Raw genomic sequence first — 17,335 nt, 5'->3', positions numbered from 1 at the left:
GCAGAAATTTCACTTTGGGGAAGAATGCGGCGGGGGGTGGGGAGCGGAGCGGGCCGGGCCCTTCCGCGCTCCGCGGGGCGCTCCCCGGGGCGCTGCCGCCGCGGCCGGGAGCGGAGGCCGGGAGCGGAGGCCGGGTGCGGAGGCCGGGTGCGGAGGCCGGGTGCGGAGGCCGGGCGCGGAGGCCGGGCGCGCCGCGAGCTCTGCGCGTACGCGTGCCCCGCGCACACACATTTCGCTGTGAATTATTTATAAATGGGGTTTGGTTTTTTGAAATTCTTAAACTCCCTTCTTCCTTCCCCCCCCGCTTTATTTATATATATATATAAATTTTTTTGGACGCTGGGAAAGGTCTGTTTCTTTTTCAAGCCGGGCTTGACGCTGCTCGGGGGTACGTCCTGCACTTTGTGTAATGCACACGTATCCGCCTTGTCCGTCCGTCGCTCTCTTCTTCTCCCTCCTGTTTAATATGGAGCAATTTTCCGGCGGCTCGGTGACTCCCTCCGTAGGGTCACACCGAGTTCGAGCCTCGCTGGAGGTGCAGGAATCCTGCGATGGGGGAAATCGGAGAATAGAGAGGACGGGGTCAAGTTGGCTGCTCAGAGGGCAAAACTCCCACAGCTGCCTTGAAAAATAGATATGTAATATTTGGCTTTCTTCGCCGTATTGCAAAGCGCAGCCTCCCCTTGCAGGTATTTGCTTTACAGCTTAAAGCTTTCTCTTCCTTTTGCCTCCCTCTTCTGAGTGCCCCCCCCCTCCTTTTTAAGGGCAAAAGGAGAGGAAAAAAAAAGAAGAAAAAAAAGGAGGGAAAATAAAAGGAAAATAAATTGTGAGGGGGGGAAGGGGAAAAAATAAAACCCATTGAGTTTAGGCAAATAAGGTTTGGTCTCCGTATCCTATTACAAAGCACTTTGAATATGCAAGACATCACACAAGACCAGTTATTCCAGTTACGACAAACTTAAAAAGAGAGGAGAGAGAGGCATGTTTAGATGGCAATTTGTTAGAGCAAGATTCATATTTAAAACTCTTGTCTCTTATTTTTTTTCCAGCCTTGCATTGCACCCAGGCTGTTTCAGTTGCCTTGGTTTATTATGATGATTATTATTATTATTAAAATCTTGCAGTTGCGCTCAGGAAGACTGCTGCGAGCAACGCGTTTGCTGTATTTTTGTTCCCGTATCTCGGAGGAGCGTTGGCAGGGATTCTGTGGTTTGCAGTTACACAATATGTTATCATGTTTTTAATCACTAAATCATTGCCGTGGTTATAGATTTACAGTCGCAGGGTATTACGGCGCGGCGGAGGCTCCGAGCGGCGGACGCGCTGCCCAACTTTGGCGGGGGGATCTTTCCCCGCCGCGGAGGCCGGAGTCTGCGTTTCGGCCGCGGCCGCCCGCCCGCTGCAGGAAAGTTTGTTGAGCTCCCCGCCGGCCGCGGCTCCGCGAGCGCTGTCACGGGGCCGGAGCCGCCACCTGCGCCGGGGCGGCTGCTCCGTGTCCCCGCCGCGATGCAGCAGAGCCCCCGGCCGCAGGGATTGAGCGTGAGGAGCCGGCGGGAACGCTGGAGCCGGCGGGAATGCCGCCGCTCTGGGCAGCGCTGGCCGCTCCGAGGCTGCTTCCCTGGCCGCCGCGGCCGCAGCTCTCGGCCCGCCGGGTCCCTGCTTGGCCGCGGCCTCCAGCCGGGAACAAAAGCAAACAAAAGAGCCGGAGCAGGGAGAAACTCGGCCGCGGGGCTGGCCTGGCCGCATGGTTTTTCCCCTGTTTTTTCCCCCATTTTTTTGAATGCTGCCGTGCCCGAGAGCGGCACTAGGAAGTTTGCTCCGGCCTCTGTGCACTGGCGGTGACGGGCGACCAGACACGGATGCCGGCGGCCCCGTCCCCCCCGGCGCTGCCTTTTGTTCCCGGCCGCCGGAGCCGAGCGGAGGCAGCGCCGGGAGCCCCCAGCACCTCGGGCGGCCGCCTGGGGCCCGGCGCTTCCCAGCGCTGTGGCCGCGCTCCCTGGCGCGGTGCGGCACCGCGACGCCGAGCCCTGGGCCTGCAGCACCGCCGGCATCGCCAGCGCTGGGGGCGCGCAGGGATGCGCTCCTCTCCCTCCTAACACCTCTGCGTGTTTGCTAGGTAGTGACAATGGTTGCAGTAATAATAAGGTGCTGTGCGCGGAGCTGGGCAGCGCAGCGCGGGGTTCCTGCCGGCTTTGAGCGCTGCGGGACCGGCAGGGCAGCGGCACTGGGCGCCCGTCCCCCTGCTCTCCGCGGTGCCTCGTGTGTGTCGCGGCCGCGTTGGGAGCTGAAGGTGCTTCTGCACTGCAGGGACAAGCGTGTTTGAAACGAGGCCGGGTGCAAATTGCCCCTGCGGCCATCGACAGTGGCGTTGTGGCGAGGGGCCGCTCTTTGTCTCCCTGGCGTTGGGCATTCCCCATCCCTGTCCCATCGTGGCCTCGTGGGAGGTGCGGGCCGCGCGTGGCCAGGGCCGGCACGGGCAGCTCCCCGGGAGCCCCCGCTCCAGCACCGCGGCCGAGCGGCTCCTTCCCCGCCTCCCTTTCCTGCCGCTGCAAAACCGGGCCAGGATTTTAACGCGCGGCCGCGATAGAGCTGCCGCCGCACCGGGAGAATGGGAATCAAAACATCTGTGCCCGGGCCCGGGCGCAGCAGCCTCTAATGGTTTTGACGGAGCTGTTGTGGTCTGTTGTCTGGAAAATCTGCATTCTGCGTCGTGCCCGAGGGGGGCCGCGGCACCGCAGACCGTAACGCGCCTAAATATAACCGCCGCGGCACGCTGGGGTGAGGCGAGGGCAGGAGGAGCCGCCGGGCCCGCCTCCCGCGACGCTGCGTTTTTGTGTGCTCCCCGCGCAGGCCGGGGCGCCGACCCCGGGCGCCTTAATAAAAATAAATGCGAGGAGGGTGGCCAGGGTTCCCCTCGCTGCCCAGGCCCGGGGATGCGGCCGCGCTGCCGGTGTGCCGGGATGCGCGGCCGGCCGGCGGCGCCCGCCGCCTCTGCAGCAGGTTCCCTGTGCCGGCAGAGCGCAGCCCCCTCCCCTCGTGGGGGATTTATTTCCCTCTTTTCCCCTTTTTTCACCCCACTGCCAGCGTGTCCCTTCACGTATCGTTAGTAGGGCACGGGGCTAGTTGAGGACGGTGGCCGGGGCCGTCCCCGCGGCCGTGCTGCTCCCTGCCATGGCCGTGGCCGCGGGTTGCCGTTGGGCTGTGCCGCGCGTTGCGCGCAGCGCCGCGGCTCCGTGCTCGCAGAGAGCTGCTGCTGCCGGCGCCCTGGGCAGCGCGGCTCCGCTCCGGACAGGCCAAGGCGCTCGCCCTGCAGCACCGCGGCGCCGTGTCCCGTGTCCAGGGGACGCGCCGTGCCGGCCGCTCAGGCCGGGGGACGCTGCAGGAGGTGACGCCTTCGGCAGCTCTGGCACAAGGTTTCCCCCGTTCTGCTCGCGGGGCCTGGCGCACTGGCGTGCACGTCGTGTCGCTGGGGCACACGCAGACCGTGGGGACACTGTGTCCCCAGGCAGGGGGACACCCAGGAGGGCCCTGCCAGGCCTTGCTCCGGGTCCCGGAGCGGCCCCCTTTCCCTACGCAGGATCCTGGTCCCGGGATGCAGTGTCAACACTGGTGGCTTTTCTGGGCCTCGCCGTGCTCGTCGCTCGTGGCCTTCCCCGCGCAGGGCCGCGGGGCTGCGGCGGTTCGCGGTGATGCTGGAGGCGCGCGGTGTCCCGGCCGCGCGTGCCGGGCGGCCTGGAGCAGGCCCAAAGCGGGCTCGGCTGGGAAGGGTTTCGTGTGCCGCGGCCTGGGCCTTGGTCCCCGCGCTGGCGCTGGCGCTGCGGCGCCCCGGCGAGCCCGCCTGCGCCGGCAGAACTGTAGATGTCAGGCTTTGCACAGGAAGGGAGCGGGCGGCGGGGCCGGCGCGCGGCCTGTGGCGCCGCGCTCGCCCGCGGCTCGGGGGGCGTGCGGCCCCGCGGCCTCCTGCCGCGGCGGGGCGGGCGATGGGGCCGCGCGGACGCCCCGCTCGCCGCCCGCGGCGCTTCCTGCGGGACGCGGCCGGCGGCTTCCTCACGGCCGGCCCCCAGGAAAGGGGATCCCGGCCTCTCCCCAGGAGGCAGCCGGGCGGCCTCCCGGCCCCGGCTCTTCAGAGGCCCCTGTGGCCGCCTGCACCCGAGCTCTGCCCTTTTAATCATCTCCCGGTGATTTGGCCCCTTCCAGTGCGGCCTCTGTCCTCCTTGGGCCCCCTTCTTCTCGCGCTTTTCATCCTCCGCACAGACGGTTAAAAGCGGCTCGGCGCTGTGAGCTTGTTTGGAAGTCGAGAGCTCCGTTCCAGTCGTGACGCTGACTTTGGGCAAGGCACCAAGTGTTTGCCTCAGCCGGAGCGCGCGGTGGGATAACGCTCGGTTCACATGTCGAGACTGCAAGCGAGGGCTAATTATGAAAGAACATAATGCGTCTGAAATTCCAGCAGCCTTGTAACATCCTCACATTTTGTTCTTTGCTACTTTTGCCGTTATTTTTTCCCCCTTTCCGGATAATTCCTAAGTCGTTACTGTTTTGCTCCTGCCACCCCGCTGATGCCGAAATGCCCTTGTGCCGGGTGGGAGCTCCCGCCGCGCTCGCGCCGAGACCTTTGGCGAAGGCCGCCCTCCCGCCTCCGCCCCCTCGTACGTAGGGAATCGGTGCCGCTTGCGGCTTGGCTTGTGCTCCGGGCGTTTTCCACGTGGTGGGGGTGGCCTCTTGGAACAGGAGGAAGACCAGCTAAGGTAATAAATCTGTGTGTGGTTTGTGCTGGTAACGTGGTGGCTCTGGACCCGGCCGGAAGGCGCTTAGTGCTGGAGCATCACGGACCTGCGGGGTCTCGGCAGCGGCCGCGGTCCTGGGCTGCTCTTGGCCTGTTTTCCCACATCCTGGTGCTGGCAGTTTCCCCTCGCACTTGCTGCAGGCCTTGTCCGTGGGATTGTTATGAGCAGAGGCCTCGGGCCTGGTCTTCCTGGCCTTTATTTGCCTGCAGGAAGAGGGTGAATCTCCTTATCCGAGCTAGGTTTTCCAGTGGCTCGCCCTTGAGAAATCAGTGCCGTCTCCATTGAGAGGTGGGGAAAAAGGCCAAGTGCTGCTGCCTTGGGTGCTGCGGGGGAACGGAGCGCGCCCGGCCAAGCTGAGGATTGGCCTGGAAGGCGGAGGGGTTGCCTGAAAGATCTGAGGCAGCAGCATGGGTTTGGGCTGGGTGGGAAACCCGTGCTCTGGTGCTGTGGAGCTGCGGGGAGGTGGTGTGCTTTATTTTTAGTAACATATTTTGATCTTTCCTGTTTTTGCTGCTTCCCAGAGCACAGGGCAGCGGCTTGGAGGAGGCCTGTCCGTGCGCCTCAGTCTTAGAGACTCCGAGTCAAAGCGGTGCCATGTGTGGACGCGCAGGCAGGCCGGCTTGGCTTTCCTGCCAGCCTCCCTGTTCCTCAGCACGAGTTTCTGCAGGGCATACATTCTGTAGTGCCCCTCGCCCCATGCAGGAGGACGGGGAGCCACCAGAGATGGTGCTGGGAGGAGCGCGTCAACCCCGGCGTGGGCTTCCCGGGCAAGGAGCGGGGGAAGTGGATACGGAGCGTCGGCACCGCGACACGCGGGCGCGGGCGGAGGGGAGGCTGCGATGGGCTGGTCCGGCCTGGTCAGCGGCGGCGAGGGCAGACAGAGCACCCGGTGTTGCCGTGTCCGGAGCCTCCCGCTCGCTGGAGCGTCCTGGACGTGCGCTGCGTGCGAGCGCGGCGCGGCCGCGGCCCGCGGGGCATGCAAACACGCCGCTCCCCGCTGCTATTTCAGAAACCCCTTTGGCCAATAGCAGTGTCTGTTTGAAGGAGGTGCTGCAGTTTTTCTCTTTGGTTGTCTTATTTTAACCACCCTCCCTGCTGTTTCCTCTTTATTTTGACCAGACTGAAACTCTTGGAGGTTTGCTTGAGATCCTGGAAATTCTTGAGGTGGGTCTGGTGCCAAAGCAGCCCTGCATGAAAAGCTCCCTTCATGGCAGCCTTGCAGCAGTTTCACCTGAAACTGCAGATGTTTAAGCAACTGAACACAATTTTGAAAGAGTCTAGGGAATTGCTCAAGCCCGGGCTGTGGAGGAAGGTTTAACTCTGTGCTGTGGAGCAAGAGCTAGCCGGGGTCAGTGTAAAGGCAGGGATAATGTAACCAGCTTTTTTCCACCTGAAATGTGCAAGCAGAGCCGGAGGTCAGGGACCGGGTTGTCAGCACAGCTCCTCTCCTAGGTCTCACATGCTGTTGACATTGGAATTGGAAGTGTCTTAGGCAACCGTTTATCCATAGATACTACTGTGAAGACAGTGCTGTTAAGGTGTCTTAAGTGATGTATCATTTTTGGAGTCGAGATTCCCTTCCCTTTATCCCGAGTGGCTTCTGATTCGTGAAACGGCATCTGGCTCCTTCCGGCAGTAGCTGGATGCCGGCACTCTGGTTTTCCTTCGTTCCGTTGCTTTTTGCTTCCGCCTCCGAAGGCTGTGAAGTGGTAACGGTTAGTGAAGCTTTTGACGAGATTGTGCAGGAGACGTTGGCCGTTCTCAGGAGATGGTGGATTGTGCAGGTCCTCCGTCGCGGCTCCTCCGCGCAGACACGTCTGTCTGCCGTGTTCAGTCGCCCAGCGAAAGCGTCCCGGTCTCTCGTGCTGCGCCGCGGAGGGGCTCTGCGGCGACGTGTCTACCCAGGCGCTGCGGCCGAAACAGAAACCCCAAGTGCGTGTGTCGCTGCGGCGAGCGCGAGCGCGAGCAAACCGCCTCCCTCGGCATCACGTGCTCCGGCACGTGCACAACTCGCCGGGCACTTCCCCGAGCTGCGCGGAGGATTTGGCCTTGTGGGGCTCCGCGGGGCCGTGCCGGGAGGGGGCCGCCCGCCGCGTGACGCCACGGGCGAGTGCCCTGCGGCCGCCCGACGCGCACGGGGAAGGGCAGGAGCCCGGCCAGGCGCGGTGCTCGCAGCGTGGCTCCGGCTGCTGCCTTCCGCCGGGCCTTCCGATTCGGGCTGTTTTCCCTAGTTTTCTGTTGGTGGAGGTCAGTGATTTTTGTCCTGTATTTTGGAAAGATCGTTAGGTTCAGTGGAAGCAGAATTTCTGTTTCATTACTGTTACCCAGCTGTTATGGGGTTGGGAATAGTTCAGCAGCCCAGCAGTGCGGAGAAGCTTGGACAGGTCCCTCTGCCTTGGTTGGTCTTCAGCCCCCGGAGACGGTACCAAACCAGCGCTTGGTTTGCGTGACCCGGATGCTCCCCGCAGAAGCGGGACGAGGGCAGCCGGGAATCGCCCGCCTGACGGCAGGGACAGCCCCGCGTCGTCCAGCGGGTGACGGGCCAGCGCGAGGGTCCCAGCAGGCCGGGCCTCGGGCATCATCCCGTGCGTAACCACGCGTGTGCCTCCATGGCTGCAAGCAAAACAGGACCCAAAGGCTAACGGTACCTGTCATGCATAAAAGCAGAAGGCAGCGGTAAGAGGAGACTTCTGCTGGGAGGAGCAATGCCCAAAGTAGCAGCAACAGGAAAAAGACAGAGGTTCTGCTCCTTCCAGCTGGTCTCCCGTGTTGGGAGAAGTTCTTTTTCTTAAGTTTCCGTCTTGCCTGCGTGAACCTCTCGTGCAGCAGAGCAGAGGAAGAGAAACGCTCTTAACAAAAATAGAGCATGTGTTTTCTTAAAATGGGATTGCTGTGGCATGTTTAGGGCTTGAAACTGTGTGACTTTGAAGTTGACTTCATTTCACGCTGGTGATATCCTTTCAACTGCCTTAAGTAAACAATGCAGTTCGGCTGTGAAAAACGTCTTGAGAAACGCTGTGCTTGGCTTCTAATTCCAATTGTTTCAAAGATTTTCATAACAAATACTCCCCCTACCCGCAAACCTTTCCGTCTTAGAAAAGTCCGTGTTGATTTATTATCATTTTTGCAGAGGATTTACTTGCACATGAGGCTGTGCCGTGGACATTATTTTCAGGTCAAGGAGGGTTTATTTTGGTTGGGCTTAGCGGAATTGGAAGCGGTTGTAAGCGACACCAAACTCTGCTCTTGGAGCAGAGCGGGAGTGTCCGCGGGCGAACCCTGGGGCCGAGGGCTCCTCCCGCAGGTTTGTGTGCCCCAGTAGCTCTCATGGGGCTGTTTCTGTTGCCGGCCAGGGGGTGTAGCCTGGGCCATCCTGCACTCTGTGTTCGGTCCTCTGCCTTTTGCAATTTCGTTAAAACTCTCTCCTGCTCTACTAGGCACTCGTGCAGACCCTGGGCATCTCTGTTGTCCTCTTTTCTTTCTCTTCAGCCAGATTAACCCAGAAACTTTTGATTTTAGCTCAGATTTTGATAGTTTCAGCAGTTGAAAGCTCTTCGCTCTCCCGTTTGGTGTTCTTTGCAGTTTTAAAACAAGTATTTGCTGCAGGATTTGAGGATAACTGGGTATCCTGGGGACGTTTTGGACGGGGATGAGCTGGTAGAGGGGGATCTCTGTGCACCCTGTCCCGTCTCCTGTTGGATGATGCTGGATTTGTCCCTGTAGGGTGTTGCACTAATTCACCTCCATCGGTTGCTACAACCATTCAGCGTTGTTGGTACAGCGTTTTGCTGAGTTCCCCATCGCCTGGGCCTTGTCCTCCAACAGCAATAGACACTTTTGTGTAGGTGCCCGTTTTCCCCAGCGTTAAGAGCAGTTCCCTGTATGAAATCATCAGGATCTAGTTGTTCCCACAAACTGAGAGTTTTTCAGTGGTTTAATCTTTGCAAAAAGTGGTTAGTGGACCAAAAACTTGATGCTCAGGTGGAAGTGTGAGTTCAGCAGCTGCTTTCCAGGGTAGAACGAAGGAGCAGATTCTCGAGCAAGCAGCAGCATTTCCAGGTTATGTGTTAAAGGACATGAGAGACAAATTGCAACATTTGAAAAAGATAAATCAAAGAATTACAACAACGTCTGAAGTGGTGGGGGGAGGAAACAAGTTCAGTAGCTCGTGTTCTCCGTGTCGTTGGGTTACGTCGCTGAGGGCAGCGTGGGTGGGTGCTCCGGGCTGCTCCTGGGCCTGGTCCTTGCCGTCCCGCCGGGCGCCGGGCGCCGTGTCCGGAGGGTTAGCGGAGCCGGGCAGGAGCGCCCGGCCGCGCTCGGGGCTTCAGCGCCTTCGAGCTGAGGTTTAGCGCAAGTCGCTGCGGACGTCGTCTTGAGATCTTGCCAGGGAGAGTTTCCTGTTTAAAATTAGAAAGTGGATTTTTTTAAAAGCCTTGGTATAAACTAGCAATTGCCAGAGTTTTCTTCCAAATCCTAAGATGCCGGTCAGAGGGGAAAAAACAAAAAACAAACCAGCAGAACTGCACAGCTTGGGATTTTGTGAGCGGAAGAGCAGCAAGCGTCTCGTAATCCTGAGCTCTTCTCCCCGGGTAATGAATAACTCGTTAGGCAGCGGGTGAGCGTGGGGAATCCCAGCGTCTCCCTCCTCGCCCGCGTGCCTGGAAGGAGCGGAGCTGGTTGCAGGGCGCTGCCAAACGCACCTGCAGCCCCCGTGACGCGGGAAGCAGCGCCAGGAATCCCGGCAGCGGGGAGGAGAGCCGCGGTGAAGCCGGCCTGGGAAAGGAAGCGGCTGCAGTTCCGGCTTCGGAGGGTGACCCTGGTGCCCGGCTGCAGCCCTGGGTCTTGGCGTGTGCCGGTCCCTTTCGCTGTTTCTCCCATGCCGGCCCTTGGGCCCGTTCTTTGATGCGGCAGGCTAGGCGTGTTCCTTGTTGTTTGTAACCTGTGGCTGCGGTGTTTGCCCTGGAGGGGGACGCTGCCATGAAGGCTCCTGCCGGATTCCGTATCCTCAGGAGCCAGACTTGCAAACCTCCGTGTTTGCCTGAACGCTCCCTTGGTTTCAGCCCCGCGGAGCCGGGCGCTGCGTGCGGGGCGCCCAGGCCGCGGTCCGGAGCTGCTGCTCCTGCTCCTACGGCGCGGCCGGCGCGGGGGGCCGCGCTCGCCCCCCTTCCGCTGGCGCGGGGCTGCCTTTGCTGTGCAGCTGTTGCTCCGCTGTTCAGTGAGATGAATTCATCTTTTTCCTTTTTTCCCCTTTCTTTCTCTCCCTTTGTTTTTTCCTTCTCTAATGGAAAGAAATCGCATCCCTGTAGGGCTCCTGTTGCTGCTGCCGCAGGAGTGTTGGGCGAGATAAGGGCCCGTTTCCGCGCTGCGCTCCCTGGCAGGCGCCTCCAAGTGAGCAGCTCCGCTCGGTGACCCACCGAGCGCTGGCCAGGCCGGATTTGTGTATGCTAATGGGCCCGGCTTGTCCTGGCTTGTTTGTCATGATTTGTGGCTGCATTTATATGCAAATACTAACAACTTGCTGCTGAGTTAATTAGCGTTTTTTCTCGGCGCTTCCTGGAGCCCTAGCGGAAGGTCTTTATTCCGCCCCCTTGGGCTGTGCGGCCCGTCCCGCCCGCGCGCTCGGCTCGTGCACGGGAGCCGCCGCGGGCTCCTTCCCCTCGAGGCCGCAGCCGCGCGCTCCCGACGGGGCGGCCCCGGGCAGAGCCGCGGCCTGGCCGGGCGGCATCGCGCGGGTGCCTCGCGCTGCCCTCGCTTGGCTCTTCCCCGCGGTCCCTCCGCCTGCCCTGCGCAGAGTCTTTTTCACAGTTACTGAGTCAGAACGGCCCTTTTTGCTCCCTCGGAGCCTTTGTTTTCGCCCTGAGAGGTAGGGCCGGGCAGGCGGGTGCCTCTCCCCGCCGTCCCAGGAGGAAGGCGCCGGTGTCACCGTGCAGCAGAGCCGGCAGCACCGGGGGCTCCCGAGGAGGAGCCGGCTCTGCCCCTCGCGCGTGGCCTTGGTGCTTCAGGGGGCCCTGGTTTTGTTTACTTATTTTCCTGTCTTTTCTGAGCACTCTGCAAGTTCTCTGGGCCTTAAAGGGAATGTTGAATTTGGGGAATCGCTGGGCAATAGGGCGGAAGCAGGTTAAAACATGAGGCTGAGGCCTGGGAAGTCCCAGAGGGGATGGGCAAGTCGCTGTGCCTAGATGGGCTCCCTGCCCCTGCCCGGCTCTCTAGTGCTTGGAGCGTTGGTGTTTTCCTGTGTGTTTGCGCAGGAGGGCATTGAGGTGGGATGGAGCCGCTCCTGCTTGCGTGCGTGCAGCGCTAGAGCAGGCAGCTGCTCCGGGGGGTTGGCCCTCTCTAAAGCATCACTTGTTCTGTGTTTGCACCAGCGCCCGGTGGCCGGGACACGGAATGGGGGGGTTTGGCGGAACGTTTTATTGCTCTTCCCTGCTCTAATGCCCTTCGGTGTTCACGAAGCTCTTCTCATGCTCCACAGCATTTGTCAGTGTTTGGATTTCAGGCCTAGAAGTTGTGTTTTCCTCCTTTTCTTCTACTTTCTCATTTCGCATCTGCAAGGTGAAGGGAGGTGGGACTGCAGGCCTATCCTGCGGCCGCACGGGATAACGTGGATAACGTGGATTTGGGGAAGCCGAGGGGAGGGAAGGCAGTTCCCCGCAGCAGCGCCGCTGAGCGGAGCCTCCGGAGGGGGATAGCGCTGGCGGAGCAGCTCGGGGCCGCGCCGCGCGGCCGGGTGGCTGCTGCTTTCCGTAGCAGCGCGGAGGCTTTGGCGGTGCCTCCCCCGGCCCCTCGCTCCTGCCTTTTCGTTTCTAGACTGCTCTGCGCAGAGCACATTCCTCCTACAGCAGGATTAGCACAGGAATGCAAATAGCTCTAATTGCGGGAGGCAGCGCGGGCTGCCGTGGACGGGCACGCTCAGGGCGCTTCGTGGCGCGTGGGCAGCACCTCTCCGTGGGCCCTTCTCCGCTGCCTGTCTTGGCCTGGCCGGGATGAGGACGCAGAGGTGGGTTCCCTCCTGGAACCCGCAGCTTCCCTTCCTCCCCAATGCGGACGAGCAGCGCTGTGCCGCGCGCGGCTCCGTCCTCCTGCTCTTCCCAAGGATGCACCGCGAGGCGGCAGGCCCGGCCGCGGCCCCACACCGAGGGCAGCCAGCGTCCTCCGCTGCCTCGTGATCCGGTGCCAACTGTCCCGCAAGGGCTGTGAGCCCGGGGGGGCATGTCGGGGGCTTGCACGACGCTGGGGAATGTCCCTCCAGCAAGGAAGACCTGTTGCTTCTGCTAGGTTGTTCTCAGATCTCCCGGATCGACTCTTTGAGCACTTCCCCATGTCAGCCTACGGAAGCGTTTTCCCTTAAAAGTTCAGCGAGAAGCTCTGTCTTCTTGAGCGTTCGGGGAAATGTGTTCGCTGCCAGGTTGTGTGGGTGTCCTTTTACACTCACTGCGCCCTCCTTCTCAGGGCTCTTCTCCCCGAGTGTCTTTCTTTTTGGTTGACTTGACCGCTCTCCAAGACTTCCTTAGACCACGTGATCACGCAGCAGCTCCGGCACGTGAGGCGGAGGTGCCCGTTCCGCGCGGGAGGCCGGAACTGCCCCCGCGGAAACGGCTCCGGGCAGCGGCCTCGTGCAGGGCAGGCCGGCTGCGCCATCCCGGCCGCGTGGCGCAGCGGCGTGCGGGTGCGACCCGTGGGCCGGCGCGGCGCGCGCAGAGTCGCCGCGGCCTCCCTGCTCTTTCCAAGATGGAGCCAACCAACGCGCCTGGCTACCGGTGCTGCCGGGCGAGTCTGGCCTGCTCCGGGGTGCTCGTTTCGGAGGGGCTGGTGCTCTGGGCTCCAGCAGCACGTGGGGCCCTGCGCAGCCGTCGCGGTGCGCAGGGGGATCCTCCGTGGGCGTCGCGGGTGTTTTCACAAGAGCCACCCCCGGCAGAGCTGGTGGCGGCAGGGAGCGCTGAGGGGCCCGGGAAGCCGCGCGCCGACGCTCGCGCCCTTGTTCTGCGTGCGGCGCCGCGCTTGAGCGACTTGCCCAGCATCACCGGGGGACACAGTTCAGGATCCATGGCTGTAACCAGGTTGCTCTTTTCTCCTTTCTGAAACACTCTGCTGCTGCAGACAGGGCCTGCATCCCGTTTTACCTTAACGAGCAGCTGACCGTCTGCAGCTTCTCCCTGGAGAACTGGGCTGGATGCTTCCCTGAGCAGCAGCTTTGCACTCAGCAGATGGAGGTGGCCATCCCGTCTGTGGCAACGTTCCCTGCGAACGCGGAACTGCACGCGGGTTCGAGCCGCTGGTCTCGCTGCAGCTATGGAGGCTCCAGGTCCTGTGCCAGCGCAGGCCTTTCCGGGGCTTTTCGGTCATCTTTGACTTCTGCCCAGGACCTGCGTTGACACGGGGGAGTCTGGCCAAGTCACTGCTGCTCTTGAAATTCGAGTTTCCGCTTGGCATCTTTATCCTCCCCGGGAAGGCCGTGCGGAGCAGAGGGGCTGGCGTGCGCCGAGGGGCAGCGTGGGCACTGCGGGGTGCCCCGCGGCGGCCCTGCAGCCTCGTGGCACTGCTGGTGCCCGTACTGCGGTGCCCGTGCTGCGGTGCCCGTGCTCCTCGGCGAGGGGCTGCGCGGAGCTGCAGTCCGGCTGCTCCTGGCGCCTGGTCCCCGCTGGGCCGGGCTGAGCTCCAGCTGCCTGACCCTGGGCGAAAAGTTCAAATCTGCATTTAAAAGAGCAGAGCCCTCAGCAGCTGGGACGGTCTCCAGCGCGGCGGAGGCTTCGCTATTGATGTGCAGCTGAGCCGGGCTCTTGCCGCGGCCTCGCTCGGCTGCTCGCGGGGCCGGTGCTCACGCGGGAGGGCCCTGGCGCTCTGCACTGCTGCAGAGCTCGCGTGGACGCCAAAAGCTTTCCCAGCAAGGATGCGTTCCGGGGAGAGCCGGGAAAGCCGAGCTCCCTCCACCGCGTTGGGCACTCGTTCTCACGGGCCGGGGCCGCGTGTTCGCACGGGTGCCAGGGAGGCGATGGCACGGGCCGAGCGCGCGGCCCTGTGCGGCTCTCCCCGCGTCGCTCCCGGGCAGCGCTGGCCCGGGCAGCTGCAGCATCCCGCCCCGGGAAGGCCGACAGCTCCGGCTCCATGGAAACCGCACGGGATCGCAGGGAAATCTCCCTCCCCCCGCGGCGCTGGGAATGTGCCCGGGACGGCCGGGCTGCCTGCCGAGGGGCGCGCGTCGCCATGGCGACGGGGACGGTCCTGCCGGCCCAAACGGCCGCCCTGGGCCCCGCGGCGCCCCGGAGCCGTCGCTGAGCAGCTACAGGCAGGTCAGCCCCGCGGCGCAGCGTGGGCTTACCTCGGTGCGGCCCCGAGCGGAGGTTAAGGAGGCCCCGCGGGCTTCCCTTGCCGATGCTCCTCCATTCTGATGCTAAGCAGAGGGTTTGTAACCTGCTCCGTGTCATGCAGGCCCTGCCCTCTGCTCCGCAGGGCCGTACAGGAATGAGCCTTGTGACCCCTGCGAGGCAGGGAGCTGCAGGACAAGGAGCCGCAGGGCCGGCTCCCTGGGTGCCCGTTTGGTCTGCGCCAGCGCTCCAGCGCGGGACAGGGCACGGGACGTGTCGCCACCCGGCTCCGTCTCCACCTGTTGATAGAGGACCCACAAGTTGAGCGTCACCAGGATTTCAGAGGTGGCCGAGGGCCGTAACGGTGCTCCCGGGCTGCCGCCCCCGCGGCAGGGCGCTGGGGGGCTGAGGAGGCCGCGGTGCCGCAGGACGCGCTGGCCGGCCCCTCGCTGAGGCTGCTCCCGAGAGGGCGTCCTGCCGGGGCCCGGCCGCGGCGGCCGCAGGGAGCCCGGGACGCGCTGGGACGCGCGGGCTGCGGTGCCGGGTCGGCGCAGGGCGCTCCGGGTGTCCCGGAGCAAGGGGCTGTTTTGGGTGCAGCTGTTCTTCATGCTGCCGATCCGGGGAAAGTGGCTTCTGCAGGCACCGAAGGGGCCGCTCGGCTCTTCTCCAGGATGTCACCTCGCCAGCACGGGACAGATTTATTTGCAGCGCTGTCATCATTACAGAGTTATGCTTTTTTTTTTTGTCTGGAAACACTTAAACAGTGTTTACTCCCTGTTTCAACAAAATGCAAAATAACAAACAGATCTGGGGGAGGGGAGCTGTAGGGGTGTGCAACAGATGGTGAAAACAGGTTGTTGTTTTCCCTCGTCCTTCCCGTTTTCCCAAGAAAACAAATCTGCCCTTTTCCTGTTGTTAAACAGCGGCAGGTTCGCTGCGCACCTGCTAATTTAGTCTGGTTGTTACGGGGAAAACGAGGTGGTTGGACTTGGTCTGAAAGTGGGAAATGAGGTCGGGGAGACAATCCTCACCCCTTGTCTGCGTGATGAGGGTGGAAATGGTGATTTGCTGAAATGCCTGTGAGCATTGCCAGCCCCGTCGTGTGCTTTAAGCTTTTCCAAAGCTATCAATTTATAGGAAACGGGGTTAGCCCGCGCGCGGCCCAGGCGGGAGGCTCCAAGTTTGGCTTCTCGCGGTGCAGAGCAGACATTTGTGTCGGGCTTGTGCTGACCGGATCGAGCACTTCCAGTGGTTCCCTTGGTGCCAAGGTCCAAGGTAAGAGGAGGAGCTGGAAAAGGCAGCGTGAGTGTGAGGGAGCAAGTTAGCTCTTAATCATATCATATATTAGCCTCCTTTGCAGCAGATACGTCTGCTGTAAAATGCTTAGTGCTGAGAGCCTGATTGGGCAGCCCGTGCTAAGTGTTCAAACTCCCGCTGCCTTTTTTCTTCAAACAATATCTTCTGGCTTCCAGATTTCTGATAAATTGATAAGAGGAATTGCGTGAGTCAATAGAGTTGTAGACACTTTGCCAATATAACCCTAGCGCTATTGATCTGCCAGTAAATTAAAGTCTTACTTAGAGGCTGCCGATATTTCTAATCTCCTGCCTCACCAATTACAACCTCCCAGCTACCTGGGAGAGGCAGCGCGGCAGAGGCGGCTGCCGGGAGGGCTGGGCCGGGCTCGGCGGGATGCAGCGCTCCGGGGCAGCGCGTGGCCCGCGCGCGGCGTGCCCGGGAACCCTGCCGCGGGGTTTCCCAAGCCGCGCGTTCTCCCGCCGCTCGTTCCCAGGGCATAGCCTTGGTGCTGGACGGAAGAGATGGTTTGGAAGTGCCCCGAGACGGCATCTCCGGGCTCCTTGCTTCCATATTTGGGATTCTGTGCCCGGCTGCCGCGGGATCGGAACATTCTCTTCCTCCGTGACCCCTGGGGTTTCCTTTCATGGCGTGGGAGCTGCCGGCTCCTGCTGTAGAGCCCTCGTGGAGCCGCGCTGGCGGAGGAGCCGCCTCGGCCTCGCCATGGGGACCCCGCGGCCTCCCTGGAAGAGGCCGGGCTGTCCGGAGCGGCACCTCCTGGGAAAGGAGGGGATGGGGGAGCCCCCGGCCCGTTGCAGGCGGTGACAATAAGGGCAGCGCTCAGATGTCCAGGGGACAATGGGATCATAGAGCTGCCCGCCGGGCGCCCGCTCCGCGCCAGCCTGCAGCAGATCCGCCCGATAAGCCCCTTTCAAGTCTCATTTACGTTTGAAAGTCCGTAGTTAGCTTTGGGAAGAAATCTCCAGATAAATGCTGTGTTCTTTCTAATACCCCAGAGCGAAAATCAATGGGAGGGATAATTCCTTCCCTTGTCCTACACAGACTTTCATGTGTTTCTACCTCCAGCAGCACCTCTTAAATACAGAAGAGAAAAAGCCCTCCCTTCAGCAGGCTGCCTTTTGGGGCAGAGCCCGGGCTCCCGCCGGGCGATCCCGATCCCGGTGCGCGGAGCCTATGGACACGTCGGAGCTCTGAGTGGCTGCCGGGCTCGCAGGGCGCGAGGCCGAGTTTCCATGGAGCGAGCGAGCGCTCGGGGCCGAGCACGAGGACCTAGGGACAAGTTGGTGGGAGAGCAGTTCTGTGGAGAAGGGATTATTTTTCCAATTTTCTCCTTTCATTACATCCAGTAGACTGAAAATGCTCTCAGTTTTTTTAAGCAAATGGAATATATACATAACATTGTATTTTTTTTCTTAAGTTTATGCAAAGTGCTTTGGACAGTGACTTCTCTTTTGCTGTGCATCTTGTAAAGTCTATTTTGATGCGGATTCTGGTTCCAGAAATACTGTGGTAGGAGTCAGTGGCTGAGACTGCGACAGCAGGACCGTTGCCGGCGGCTCTGGACCCTGCTGGTGCTGGGTGCGTTCCTCACAAAGGCTCTCATTTACCAGGCTGCCTCTGCGCTAGCTGCCTTGGACTGTTTTCCCTGATGTTGTGGAGCTATCGCATAGGATGTACATTAAGAGTTGTACCTATTCCAAGTGCTGCTGTTCTGGCAGGGATTTGCTGAGTCTCATGATCGCTCCGTAATGGAGCGGAGGTGCTGGGCTGCAGCAGGATCTATTTACGCCGAGTGCTTTTCTGCGGGGAAGCCTCTGAGCGGCGGGGCCGTCGGGCGCTCCGCTCCGCTCCGCGGGCAGCTCCTCCGCAGCCGCCGGGACGGCGGGAGCGCTCGGTGCCGCGGGGGACGACCTCGCTGCGTGGAGGCTCCGC

The 17,335-nt window shown here is 61.6% G+C and overlaps 1 protein-coding gene across 1 annotated transcript in view; it reads left to right on the top strand.

The window, feature by feature from the left end:
• ZFHX3 (zinc finger homeobox 3) overlaps positions 1-17,335 on the top strand; it is a 124,691-nt gene that overhangs the window by 385 nt on the left and 106,971 nt on the right. The window lies entirely within an intron of this gene.

This window comes from Tinamus guttatus, unplaced genomic scaffold (assembly GCF_059628265.1).
Source record: "Tinamus guttatus ecotype Peru unplaced genomic scaffold, ASM5962826v1 Tinamus_guttatus_pri_ptg000244l, whole genome shotgun sequence".
NCBI lineage: Eukaryota > Metazoa > Chordata > Aves > Tinamiformes > Tinamidae > Tinamus > Tinamus guttatus.
Note: the sequence above shows the minus strand (reverse complement) of the source record. Positions and strands in the feature narration are given on the sequence as shown.